This window comes from Phocoena phocoena, chromosome 2, assembly GCF_963924675.1.
Source record: "Phocoena phocoena chromosome 2, mPhoPho1.1, whole genome shotgun sequence".
Classification (NCBI taxonomy): Eukaryota; Metazoa; Chordata; class Mammalia; order Artiodactyla; family Phocoenidae; genus Phocoena; species Phocoena phocoena.
This window is the reverse complement of record NC_089220.1, coordinates 70,447,537-70,460,936: the sequence shown is the minus strand read 5'-3', so window position 1 is coordinate 70,460,936 and position 13,400 is coordinate 70,447,537. Positions and strand designations below refer to the sequence as shown.

General features: G+C 35.1%; 1 non-coding gene across 1 annotated transcript; it reads right to left on the bottom strand.

The window, feature by feature from the left end:
- Positions 1-391: 391 nt before the first annotated feature.
- On the bottom strand, positions 392-494 carry LOC136119495 (U6 spliceosomal RNA). Its single transcript, XR_010655494.1, has one exon. It is a non-coding gene; the product is annotated as a U6 spliceosomal RNA (small nuclear RNA).
- Positions 495-13,400: the final 12,906 nt, after the last annotated feature.

The window sequence follows — 13,400 nt, the reverse complement described above, 5'->3', positions numbered from 1 at the left end:
ACTGAGTACCAGCCCAATGGATTAAAATGTTCCCAACCAAGATATACCATTATCATGCAATTTTGTAATACCAGAAATAGGAGAAAAGTTTTCAGAGGGAAAAAAGAAAACACACCAAAACACAGGATTATGTGATTATAGTATTCTAGCAATACAGAGAAAACTCTAAAATGTTTCTGAAGAAATTTTTTAAAAGTTATTTACAAAGGATGACTTAAAATTACAAAATTAGAAAATTACAACACTTTCAAAACATGTCTATATTTGTAAGTCTTGAGCATAGGCATATGCCTCCAAAAATGTATCGAGATTCTTTTTCATGATATGAAGCAAGGTGTTATGCAGTTGATTTAGCGTGTGTGTGTGTGTGTGTGTGTGTGTGTGTGTGTGTGTGTGTGTAAAATGCTTCATGAATTTGCATGTCGTCTTTGTGCAGGGGGCATGCTAACCTTCTCTGTATCATTCCAGTTTTAATATATGTGCTACTGAAGCAAATACTCATTTAGGATTTTGATTAATATAAATACTAGTAAATAAAATAATCAGAAAAACTATTTTAAGTGTTGCAAATAGGGATCACATATTACTGCAATAGGAGAGACAATAAATCTTTCTAAATCACTCACTACCCTGTGCTGGACCTAAGGACGCTAGAAAGTAAAATATTGATGTATTGACAACTATTTAAGTGCTACATGTTTAGAAAATATTAAACAATTTAAAAAAAGGTAAATTGTGGAAATTTACCATTTTGATCACTGCAACACATGATAGTGACTGGATATCATCCCTGATAATTATGGGTTTCTATGTAACAGTGAAATGTAATCACAAAGAACAGCCATCACAGGAAGCAGAACTTGAAAAAAGGTATTTATCATTATATCACTTGATTCATTACTATGTTATGCAGTCTTGGCACCTGTGTGCCAGAGAATTTAGCCTCTACATTTCCAAAAAATATTTTGAAAGTCACTATGAATATCCTAGTTTTTATTCCTTCTCAAAGAAAGTCATCTCTTTCCTTTTCCTCTTTTTTTTATTGCATGATATGCACCTTGGTAGCAGGGAATAGAGAGGAGAAATATGTTTCTTTGCTATTAAAATAGAGACTCTCATAAACAATGTGTTTCTATGGCCATAGTGCCTGTGCATGCACCCTCATCAGCGTTTAATCCTTAACTGTACTATAGGAGATTACTTAGTACAGGGTTTCTTTTTATAACCTCATAGAAGTGAGTTTTGAAGGAGGAATACTTTTTGTTGTGTTATTTACTGCATGCGGTGCAACTCAGTAAATAAATTGTACACAGATATAGTTTATTGTATAAAAAGGAGAACTCTATCCAGAGCAAAGATGACTACACTGGCGTGCTCTGCACTAATCCCTCATGCTTTTTGTATTTGTGCCAAAGTACTTTTGGTAATATTAATTGAGAGGGAACCACGTGGTATTTTAAATAGAGTCATGGGAATTTGTCCCATTATACAGCTGAGTAACTGTACAAAACATCCATCAGTAGTGACCACAACATAGAATATTGCATTGTGGCGTCAACCCAAGACATTACATTTACCTAATCATTGACTTCACATTTATCTCAATCTATTTCAAGACAAGAAATGAAATGTTTGCTGCAAAATTACATTTCCAGCAATTTCTGATAAAGGAAGGAGATGAACTTTGGAGCAGTTGTTTTCTAAATGGATTTTTAAGACATGTTATATTGGGTCTTGAGTTCATTGATTTGTATTGGACCAAAAGGCACAGGTTGAAAGGGGACAACTCTCCAGTAGAAGAGAGAGTTGGAAGGAGATTGCTTGTTCCCTGAATCAGAGGCATCAAGCCAAATTTAAAAACCTGCTCACAGAGCAAATTTCTTTTGATTCCTTAAAATAAAATTTCAGAACCCTATAAGCACAGTGACATGTTATATCTTTTGGGACATTTTAAAGAGAAAAATGCATTACTTCAGTAGATAGCTCAAAGAATTGGAAGTGGGATATAGGACCTTTTACCCCTGGGTTATATGATGAATGCCACCCAGGTTTAAAATGATCACAATTCTTTCCATTGTGTTGCACTGTGGTCATTTAAGGAGTAGTCATAAGATTTCATCAAGATAGAAACCCTTGGATTCCTGGATAGGAGGCTATCATAGATCATTTATTTTGATTTCTGAACCTGAAAAAAAACTATGCTAGTTGTTTGTGAGAATATATTGACTTATTGTAAAGCAGAATAAAAGGCAAAGCTCTCCCCAGCTTAGCATTTAAATTTTATTAATGAAGCACGCACACATAAAGCCTTTAATTGTTTTATCCCCAGCTAAAATAACTACAGATTCTCTTTCCATTCACTAAATCAAATCCATTTTTTAATTCCATTAAACTATTTGCTTCAGTGTTATCCTGTGGAAATAAAATGCATTAATAAAAACAAAGTTTAATTCTTGTCTCTTAATACCATTAACTGTTTTTCTCATCCTTTTAGCAGATAAAATGTAAATAAGATGGCAAATAATAATATACAGATAGCATTTTCTCTTCCCTTTTCATAATTTTGGTAGTTATATTTCTCCACCATTAAGGACGATGAGTTTGCTGTTTTTTGGTTTTGGTTCAGTGCTTCCCTTTGGAATTCAATTTTAAAACATTTATCAACATAAAGCATCCGTACTAATGGGTTGCATGGAAATTCCAAGCTATTTTGAAGAGAACCTGAGAGGTTCTTGTGCAGTCAATAACCAGTCTTATCCCTGTCTTGCTTTCAAGCTATTGAATTCAGGGAATGGTTGTGTCCCAGGAATATCTCATCAAGGGATCTTGGTTTTAAGAGCATCTGATGGGACTAATCAGTGATTCTGTGGTCGCCTTCTATTCAAAGTATCAGGTCATGCACTACTCTGGCACAGAGAGTTGCTTATTTTTCTAGAGAAAGAATGTTAGAAAAGTGGTTAAAAAAAAAGAAAAAGAAAGAAAGAAAAACAGAAACAAAACAAAAACCTTGCAATGTTCTCCTTTTGAATAAATCCAGGGTTATTCATTTGATTTTGAATTCAAGATGCCATGGTTCAAAAAGTGTTTATTTTTAATTTTTTTTTTCCATTTCTCTCTCCAAATTATAGATAAAATAGCTGGCTTTAAAATGGAAAATAAATTGTTATTGGCCATTTCAGACTTGTAAATAATCTACTCAAAGGCTTACAAATGGATGGAATGCAAATTCCTATTTCAAAGAGAACCTGAGAGGTGTTATTTTAATGATTTATGAAGGAAACTGGTGTGATGATATATTCAAAATGCATCTGAGCCTCTCATTTCTTCAGTCTCCAATATTCAGACGTTCTTTCCGTCCTTATCTTTCTTATTCTCTTTCTTCCCTCTATCCCTCTCTCTCATTCTCTCTTTAATGCTCTGAAAGGAAATCAGCATGTTTTTGACTTTTCCATTATTGCTTCAGTTTTGGGAGAAGACTAGATGATAGATATCCAACTGATTGTAAAAATAGAGTTTAAATCTGTGGAGTTACAAGCAGGTTGATATCAATAAATTATATTCCTGAAGAGCGTAAGCACATAGCAAACTAGAGTACTGAACAACTTTTAGGTGATGGTATTGAATTTCATATTTCATGGTAGAGTCATGAGTTTGAAGCTGGTAAAATTTATAAAGATCATACTTTAATTGAATGTGATGATTTCAATGCATAATTCATCATTTCATATCAAATCTGCATCCCAGAAGACAGTCTATATCTATGAAAAAACATTATTAATGGGTAAATATGAGATTAGATGATCAGAGACTACATTGTACCACACGAAGCTATCATAAGTGATAACTAATAATATACTATATGCACTATACTTTCTTCTTCTTTGGTTTTGACTGAGATTATGTAGGATGTGTAAAGATATTAATGTCATCTACAAATAAACGTATGGAAATACTGTTTTTAGCATGTTCCATATGTGGAGTTACTTTTGCAGTGATTTTTGTTTTGATATTTTGGTTTCATTTAAATGAGTTTAGCTCTTATCTGTTGGCACTCCACCTTAAACTATCCATGATATTGACTCAGATCCACATTTTACATTGTGTTAAACAAGTCAATGACAATCTACACCTCCCGACCTCTGCCTCAAGATTAGGGTAATTCTCTTTGTGGCTTACATCATCATAATCCTCTCTGGCTCAGAGCTTCTTCTTCAACAGATTAATTTCATGGATCAACTCAGTATCCTATCCATGCTTCCCATTCCACACACACTTGGATGTAAACTGTCTACTCGTGAAACTACACACACAGTCTCATGAGATATTTGTGTGTGCTGCATAGTTTACTTATCAATTTAGGAAATGATAAAAAATCCCCCACATTGTCTATTTCTGATTAAATAATAGCATTTGTTACAAAAGTAGGTTTTTTTCCTCCCCAAGTTTTCACTGGTAATTATTCATTTGCCATGCTGCTCAGATAATGTCTGTCCTCATGACACCTTTTTGATTGTTTTTCCTTCCTTTACTCTTCTCACTTTTCATGGTGGAGAAATCATTAGGGAAGCAAACAAAAGATTCTATGTATTCCTCATGCAAAGGAATTGAGTACTCCCTCATTTTCCCCTTTCCATGTAGACTGTGACAATGACCCTTTTCTCCATCAAAGATGTTTCTAAGCAAGGACAGTTAACCCTCAGGACAACTTCTTATTCTGTTTTTTCAATACTGTAAGTATTTATATAGATAAAATGTGAGACAATGGAATCTGTTACCCATATACAATCCAGTTTGTCAAGATCATATTTTCTTCCAAGAATATAAGAACCTGGTAATCACACTCAGCAATTTGTCACTGGTTGATCTCTCACCAAATAACATGTAGTTAATTATTATCCTGAAATCAGTTTTCTTCCAACCCCAAGTATATGGGAACACCACCAATGGAATTTTTGCTAAATTCACACGTTAGGATGCTGATGACTTCAGTGGTACACGTTTTAAAAATTTGACTCTTATTATGTGCCTACCAAAATATGAGACACTGAGATTATAGCAGTGTAGACAAAAATCACAGAACATCTCTTATAGAGCTCACTAACAGGAAAGTTAGATCTTTCTCAAAGTTGTATCCTTCTGGTGATTTAGCTTCCAGTGTCCTAAAAATTGATGATTTCAGGGCCAGGGATCTTCAGTTTGAAATCTTGATATAGCTTTTGAATATTTCCCAGCACCAGTTGAATATAAATAAATAATAATACTGCTAAATACACCACTGGTATCAGTACATTACCTGTATGATGAGATTCCCCAAAAGATCACCAAAAAAATATATTGAAGTATAACTAAGTTTATTACACTTTCTGCAGTAAGACAGAACATTTTGAAATAGCTTTAGTAGTGTCTCAGAAGAGGGTATTCAGGAGAGGGTATGTATAGGATTTTTAAAGCCTGGGCTAGGTGATTACATGATGACTCTTCTAAATTGAGAAATTGGTTGGTGTTGATAGAGTTTGTGAGATAATTGCTTTGGATTGGAGAGCAAGTGTCTTTGAGCAAGACTTGAAAAGTCACATTTTATAAGTAAGTTATTTTAGTTGCGTCATAGTTTTCCAGGAGTATGTATTTCATGGAGCAGATAACTAAGTTATTTTTGTTTATTTTCAATATTATTTAGCCTAGGAAAAGTAGTGTATGCCCAATATCAGCCATGTATAATACAGGACTCAAATTATGTTGTTTCAGGTTTTGGCTCACTTAGGAAACTAACATATTAGAAAGGTGTTAGAACATTTTTAGTGAGGCATATTCGTGAAACTTTTAATTATGATAGATTTTGCCTTTGAGACTTTATTTTGCTAAATACTTTAGTGATATAGGACCTAAGGTCAACATCATTTACTTCAATTGGGAAAAAATATATATATACACACACACATACATATATAATATTGCATAATACATAATATATAAATATGTATAACATATTTATATATTAAACATATATGATTTTCCTTTCTTGTTTTATTTCTTTGCGGGGGGTGGGAATCTTTCCACAGTATTGTACCAAAGATCCTGCAGCCCTACTACTATCAAATTCTTTTCTTTATAATTAATCCTGCATGTTTCATCTATGGCGAGTCATTTCGGAAAAATAAACTCAACATTATTGAATACATTTTTACCTACGTTTTTCCCTCTTCATGAAGTGCCCTTCTTTCTCTGTGTGCCTAGTTTTTTGTTATCCTTCAAGACTCATTACAAGCATTTCATTCTTAGGGAAAATTCTAATGACTTAAGGCAGAATGAATTTTCCCTAATCAAATAATGCATTATAAATAGTTTTGGAAAATTCATAGTTTCCTAAGGGAAAAAAAAAAACCTTAACTAAATGATTAATAAACATGAGATACATTTGTTGGTAATACAAATAATGGCAAAAAAAATGTTTTTAAAAATTCATTTGTCACAGATAAAGCAAAGAAGGGATGAGATGGTCTCATAGAAACCAAAGGTAGAAAGCTGCACTGGGATAAATGAAACTAAAAGAAAACCTGTTTCAAAGTGTCAAAAACTGCAGGATAGAAAAGTACAATGACAGTGAATTGAACATAAAGTTTAGAAGTTTGAGGTAATAACAAGTTTGTCAAAGTAGCTTAAATGTAAGGGTGGAGATAAAAACAGGATTTAAGGGGGCCGAGGTGTAATTGAGAAGAGAGGAATAATTATAGACCATACTCAAAAGGTTGGGTGTGATAGTGGAGAGAAATTATGTAGAAGGACCCATAGTTAGGGCTGGGACCTCTTTTGCTTTGCAGGATGGGAAAACAACAGATGGAATATCTATAACTTGGGAGGGAAAGAAAGAAGGTAAAGTAGTTGTATCAAAATCCAAGAAGATGTAAAATGAGGTAGTAATGAGGTAAAACATGAGTAGTAGTATTATTCTTGAACTGGAAAAGTGGCATAGGTTACAGAGATGGGGAGAAAGAGGGAAAGAATGGCTGTAGATGTAAATAAGTGCCTGAATCAAGATTAATATATATGTGAAGATGGATCTAAGGCAATCAGAGAAAGAAGTGTGTGCTGGCTGAGTAGGAGACTTAAGGGAAGGAGGTCTGGAATAGCAATTGCAATAATAAAAGCTGCTCATCAAGGATAATTAAAAAGATTGGTAAATTGCTTTGAGAGGTCAACTAAGTTTAGAAACTGAGAATTTATAATGGCAACAGAGTACAAATTTATAATGGCAACAAAGTAAAAATTTCTGTAATTTTTATCAGGAGCTCTTAGAATATGAATTGATTTCAGTTAGAGAAAACCATATTTCAGGATGGAGATCTCTTTGAGGACATTTTTTCATGTGAGACAGAAAATCAAGTGGGAAGAGAGTTAGGATGTTAGTGAAATATACTCAGCCAAAGGGGCTAAATTTGGGTACGTGAGTCAGCTCTCCCGGTGGCAACAAACAGCCCCCAAATCTTAGTGGATAGTGGCAGCAAGCTTTTAAGATTTGCTGACAGATCTGCGGATCAGCCTCGGTTAGGCTCTGTTCTACTCTTTGTCTTCTTAAAGGAATCTTCTCTAACATGGCACTTGTCATGGCCAGTGACATCTCATTGGCCAAAGCAAGCCATTTCACATGGTCAAGCCTGACCATGGGATAGGTTAATACACACGTCCTACAGGGAGGCCTGGAAAATGTAAGATATATAAAACTGTTCAGGGAAGGGAGTGGATAATTGGGGAGAATAATAAAATATATCACATTGAACAGGAGGGATGTGAGGCTTAGTGGTAATTTATGGGTTGAAATAAAATGAAGTGGAAGAGGACTGAAGATTAAAACGGTAATGAGTTTAAAGAGAAGAAAGGACTGAGGCAGCTCAGAGATTTATATAGGATGGTAGATAAAGTTTCTGATGTAGACAACATTCTAGACCTTTCCACTGATGCTAAGTGGTCTACCTCAGAAACATTAGCTACCATCCAATGAAAGGTCTAGAGTGAGGTCTTGATAAAACGTTGCTGAGGTAGTAAAATGGCGGTGGATTTTATTAGGGGTAATTGTGTGACTAGAATTTAGGGTTGTCACCATATGAATGTTGAAAATATCTGATTTAATAACGATCAATAGGGGAAAATAAATCAGTGAAATTCCTGAACCTCCAGGAGAATGGAGGAGTAGCCTGGAGGGGTAAATACACATCTACATGTAGAGCGGGTGTTGAAGACTTCCAGTTTTCATTTTCTGCAAGTAAGAAGCTTGAAAGTCTCCACTCTGTCTTAACAACAAATAAAAAGCTAAACAGATTGAAAAATTAACAACTTTTCTTGGATCCTTAAGAGAGGGGAGGACACAGGGCAAACTACTGCCCTGAGAATGGAAAGACAGACCTGCAAATATAGCAGGTCTCACCTTACCAGAAAGCAGAGACTCATGAGCAGAAACTGCTGTGGGAACCAGCGCCAGGAACCAGTACCTGGGTGAGAACACCAGAACTGTAATTGATGAATTGCTGAAAGCTAGGTGTGGACAAATCTGAGAGCTAAAAAATTCATGAGCTAGTGGCATAGTCTTTATTTAAACGATAGTATAGCTATATTTCTCCTTTCCTGAATTGTCTGTATCTCATTATATTTAAGGATGGCAAAATATTTAAGAATTTTATACAGTAAGCTCAATAAATACTTGCTATCAAACAATAAAAAAACAAAATCACAAGGACCCACTGATCAGCATCCCCCCAGTCTTGTGAGGTTTACCACTAGGAGCTCAATGAGATTCCCACAATAAATATCAGAGAAAAATCCCCTCAAACCGCCTGCTGGATGAGGCGAAAAGGAACCATTTTGAAATAAGCCAGAGCACTCAGCTCTTCTCAAAAAGGCTTGCCCTCACGGGAAGCTTGTTAACCAGAGTCTAAATGGCTGGGATATGATCTGAGACTGACTTACCTGGGGAATGAAGGTACCGAACTCGAAGCCATTCTAGCCATCCTCTCTCACCTAAGGGGAGAGAAAAAAAAAAATTAAACATTTGTGAAGTTCAAAGTCCAGAGGCATAGTCTCACTAAGAGAATGAGACCTAAACATAGGACTATAGGACCCTTCCTCTCTCCCCACACATCACCACCACATTACTAAAGAGCTATTTATAACAGTTCCTTTTACCCATTACATCATGTCTGGCTATCAAGTAAAACTTTACAAAATGTACCGAGAGGCAAAAAAACACAAATGTGAAGAGACAGAGCAAGCATCAGAACCAGATGTAGCAGGGATGTTGGAATTATTAGACTAGGAATTTAAAACAACTCTGATTAACATGATAAGGGCTCTAATGGATAAAGTAGCATACAAGAGCAAATGAGTAGTATAAGCAGAAAGATGGGAAATCCTAAAGAACAAAAAGAAATGCTAGAAGAAATCCTAGTATTTTAGGATATGTAAGGGTCAAAAAAGCAGAATAATAATTTGGGAAATTGTTATACACACACACATATATGTGTGTATATATATATGTACACACACACACACACACACATATATATACATATCATGGATAGAAAACAACTCAAATGTTAAAGAGGTAGCAAAACCTATTAATTTAGTTTGTTATTTATATTAAATTTGGATCAAGTATAGATTTATTTCCCCTTTACATTCTGGTTGGCCTAAAATATATGTAAATGGGCATGCTGGAAGGAAGTAGTCATAAAAGTGGGTCTGAGAGAGGACATGCGCTATTTCAAATAGGATGCACAAGGATAACACAAGGGAGTTTAATACAAATGATCACTATAGAGCCAGTCTAAGCCAAGTCTCTCCACTGGAAGAAAACCTGCCTCAGAGAGATATTATTGTTTGAAGTTATTCATAGCAACTTTGAATGTACTCAGGAAATCTAGGCAAGTTTTAGAGTTTTTCCTCAATATTTTTACTAACATTCTAAGGTTATTTTATATCAAAATGAGTTTCAGCTCTCAGTGTTCTTTTATAAGTTAAGCAAACACTGTAATGTGTATCTTGGAAAACTTCAAAAATCCTTGTCCAAGCTTACGGCTGTCTAGGCAGACTGTGAGCTTTTAACATTGCAAATTACGTAACTTATTTTTTTTTAGAAAAAAGATCTTAATAGTATTACAATTCATGGGTGCTGGCTTGGTTCCATTAAGTTTTTACAAAACTTCTTCAAATACTTACTAGTCACATACTCATTAAAAAATCAGTTCCAAACAAGCATCCAAACATAAAAGACACAATAGATATCTGTTGCTGCTTAACAAATCACACCAAAAATTAATGGCTTAAAAAACTTTTTATTATATCATAGTTTCTGTGGCTCAGGCATCCAGGCATGTCTTACATGAGTTCTTTGCTGTAGTCTCTCACAAAGTTGCAACCAAGGCCAGTCTATGGTTTTATCTGATGACTCAATTAGAAAAGGGTCTAATTTCAAGCTCCCTCAGTAGTTCTTGGCAGCATTCAGTTCCTAAGGGTTGTTGGACTGAGGACCTCAGTTCCTCAATGGCTATTGGTCAAAGGCCCTTGCAGTTCATTGCCATGTGGGCATTTCCTGCATGGTAGTTTGCTTCATCAACCCTGTAAAGCAAGAAGATAACGGGAAAGTCTGCTAGCAATACAGAAGTAACAATCTTTTATAATACAATCACAGAAATGAGATCCTTCTCCTTTGTCATAGTCTATCGGTGAAAAACAAGTCATGTTTCACCAACACTGAGCACATGAGTGTTGGTAAGGACATAAGTACTGGGAGGTAGAAATCATTAGGGACCATTTCAGATGTCTGCTTATCACATATCTTTCCTTAATTTTATTTATTTTTTACTTTCTATTTTTAATTTTTTCCAGCTTTATTGAGATATAATTGACATATAACATTGTGCAAGTTCAAAGTATATAATGTTATGACTTGATATGTGTGTATATTGTGAAACGTTTACCACAATAAAGTCGGTTAATACATCCATTGCCTTACACAGTTACAATATTTTTTCTTGTGGTGAGAACATTTTAAGATCTACTCTCTTAGCAACTTTCAAACGTGCAATATAGTATTGTTAACTAAGTCATCATGCTGTACATCATATCCACATAACTTATCATCTAATAACTGGAAGTTTGTACCCTTTGACCGCTTTCACCCATTTATCACCCAACCCCCCCCAACACACACACACACACACCCCTGGCATTTACCAGTCTGCTCTGTTTCTGTAAATTTAGGATTTTTTTTTTAAGATTCCACATATAAATGAAATCATACAGTATTTGTCTTTCTCTGACTTATTTCACTTAGTGTAATGCCCTCAAGGCAATCCATGTTATGGAAAATGGCAGGACTTACTTCTTTTTGTGGTTGAATAATATTCCATTGTATATATACCACATTTTCTTTATCCATTCATCTGTCTGGCACTTTGGTTGTTTCCATGTCTTGGCTATTGTGAATAATGCTGCAATGAACACGGGAGTATGGATATCTTTTTGAGATAATGGTTTTGTTTCCTTTGCATGTATACCCAAAAGTGGAATTGCTAGCTCATATGGTAGTTCTATGTTTAATTTTTTGAGGAATCTCCATACTGTTTTCCATAATGGCTGCACCAATTTACATTCACACCAACAATGAACAAGGGTTTCCTTTTCTCTACATCCTCACTAGCACTGGTTATCTCTTGACTTTTTGGTAATAGCTATTGTGACATGTGTGGAGTGATATCTCATTGTGGTTTTGATTTGCATTTCCCTGATGATTAATGATGTTGAGCATCTTTTTGTGTACCTGTTGGCCATCTGTACGTCTTTGGAAAAAAAGTTTGTTCAGATCTTTCACCCATTTTTTAATTGGATTGTTTTTGTTTATTTGTTTTATTTTGGTATTGAGTGGTATGAGTTTCTTATGTATTTTGGAGATTAACACCTTATCAGCCATGTGATTTGCAAATATTTTTTCCCATTTCATAGGTTACATTTTTACTTTATTGCTCATTTATTTTGATGCATTTTTTAGTTCAAAAGTTTTTTAGGGATTCCCTGGTGGCACGGTGGTTGAGGGTCCGCCTGCTGATGCAGGGAATACGGGTTCGTGTCCCTGTCTGGGAGGATCCCACATGCCACGGAGCGGCTGGGCCTGTGAGCCATGGCCGCTGAGCCTGTGCATCCAGAGCCTGTGCTCCGCAGTGGGAGAGGCCACAACAGTGAGAGGCCCACGTACGGCAAAAAAAAGTTTTTTAGTTTGATGTAGCCCTACTTGTTTATTTTTGCTCTTGTTGTTTGTTCTTCTGGTGCCATAACCATAAAATCATTGCCAAGACCAATGTCAAAGAGGTTGTCCCCTCTGTTTTCTTCTGGGAGTTATGTGATTTCAGGTCTTACATTTCAGTCTTTAATCCATTTCATATTTAGTTTTGTGAGTGGTCTAAGATAGGGGTCTAGTTTCATTCTCTTGTGTGTGAATATCCATTTTTCCCAATACCATTTATTGAAAAGACTATCCTTTTCCCACTGGGTATTCTTGACACCTTTGCCGAAAATCAGTTGACTGTACATGCATGGGTTTATTTCTGGGCTCTATATTTCTTTCATTGATTAATATGTATGTTTTTATGCTGGTACTAAACTGTTTTGAATACTGTAGCTTGTAATATATTTTGAAATCAGGAAGTGTGATGCCTATAGGCTTAGTGTAATGCATATAGGTTTATCACCATGATTTTTGTTCAACATATGATGTTATCTAACATTGGCTATGAATAGATCCAGTTTATTAGTACATTTAAAGCAGTCTGTCTTTGGGTTATATATCCTGTGTTCCAGAAAAGAATATGTTTCAGTAATGATCACTTAGTGTTGAATTGCTTCTTGAACAACTTGGCCTATCACACTAGGCAATCACTGTGAACAGTTTTTCAAAGTTCAGTTTTATTTTATTTTATTTATTTGAAGAATAGTTGATGTACAATGTTCTTTTAGTTTCTGGTGTACAGCAAAGTGATTCAGTTTTATACATATATAGATATCTATCTATACACACACACACACATATATATATACATATATATGTATTCTTTTTCATATTCTTTTCCATTATGGTTTATTACAGGGTATCGAATATAGTTCCCTGTGCTATACAAAAGGACCTTGTTTCTTACCATTCTATATGTAATAATTTGTATCTGTTAGCCCCAAACTCCCAATCCAACCCTTCCCCACCCCCCTCCCCTTTGGCAACCAGGACTCTGTTCTCTATGTCTGTGGGTCTGTTTCTGTTTCATAGATTTTTCATTTTGGCATATTTTAGATTCCACATATAAGTGATATCATTCGGTGTTTGTCTTTTTCTTTCTGACTTATTTCGCTTAGCATGGTAATCT